Source organism: Neovison vison, chromosome 2 (assembly GCF_020171115.1).
Source record: "Neovison vison isolate M4711 chromosome 2, ASM_NN_V1, whole genome shotgun sequence".
In the NCBI taxonomy this organism is placed as follows: domain Eukaryota; kingdom Metazoa; phylum Chordata; class Mammalia; order Carnivora; family Mustelidae; genus Neogale; species Neogale vison.
In genome coordinates this window covers 4,054,936-4,056,042 of record NC_058092.1, presented here as the reverse complement: position 1 = coordinate 4,056,042, position 1,107 = coordinate 4,054,936, and positions in this window count along the sequence as shown.

Genomic DNA, 1,107 nt, shown 5'->3' with positions numbered 1-1,107 from the left:
CCTGCAGCTCCTTGGCTTGTGGTCCCTGTCCTCCATCACCGGGTTCAGCATGGCCCAGCCGGGCTCTGGGGTAATTTAATCCCAGGTATAAACCTCATGGCCAGGACAGGGCAGGTCCTACAAAGCTCATGTCCTACAGGGACGAGGCCAGTCCCACATTCCCTCGCTCCTGCTCCCAGCACATTACTTTACTTCCTGAAAGATCACACCGTTGAGGGCGCTTCTTTCCAGTAACGTACCAATTGCAGTGGCCTCAGTTGTGTCCCCCTAAAAACTCCTGTCTTTCAGGAACTTCGGGATGTGACCTTATTTGGAAATAGGATCTTTCCTGCTATAATTAAGTAAAGGTGGGTCGCACTGGATTAAGGTGGGCTCTAAATCCAGTGATTCGTGTCCGGATGAGGGTGAGGAGCGCAGGGACACAGAGAGAAGGTGGCCTTGCGGAGATGGGGCAGAGGCTGCTGCGGTGCAGCCTGAAACTAAAGTGGGGCCACCAGAAGCCAGAACACACCAGGAGCGTTCTTCCCTAGACTTCAGAGAGAGAGCGTGACCCTGTTGACACCTCGATCGGGGACTGCTGCCTTCTGAACTGTGAGCAAATAAATTTCTGTTGTTTTAAGCCATGCAGTGCGTGGTACTTTGTTACAGTACTTTGTTATGGTAGACGCCCAATAAAATCTTTTTAAATAAAATCTTTTTTAAAAAAAGATTATTTATCTGTTTGAAAGAGAGAGAGCAAGAGGGGCTCAATCTCAGGAGGACCCTGAAATCATGACCTGAGGTGAAACCGAGTTGGACACTTAATCAACTGAGCTACCCAGGCGCCCCTGGAAGAAATGTTTTAAAATCAGCTTTACAGGGCACCTGGGTGGCTCATTGGGTTAAGCCTCTGCCTTCGGCTCAGGTCATGATCTCAGGGTCCTGGGATTGAGCCCCACATCGGGCTCTCTGCTCAGCGGGGAGCCTGCTTCCCCCACCCCCGCCTGCCTCTCTGCCTCCTTGTGATCTCTGTCAAATAAATAAATAAAATCTTAGAAAAAAAGAAATCTATAAAATCAGCTTTATATGGATTATATCTATTGATATTTACTCTACTAGAAATTAAAA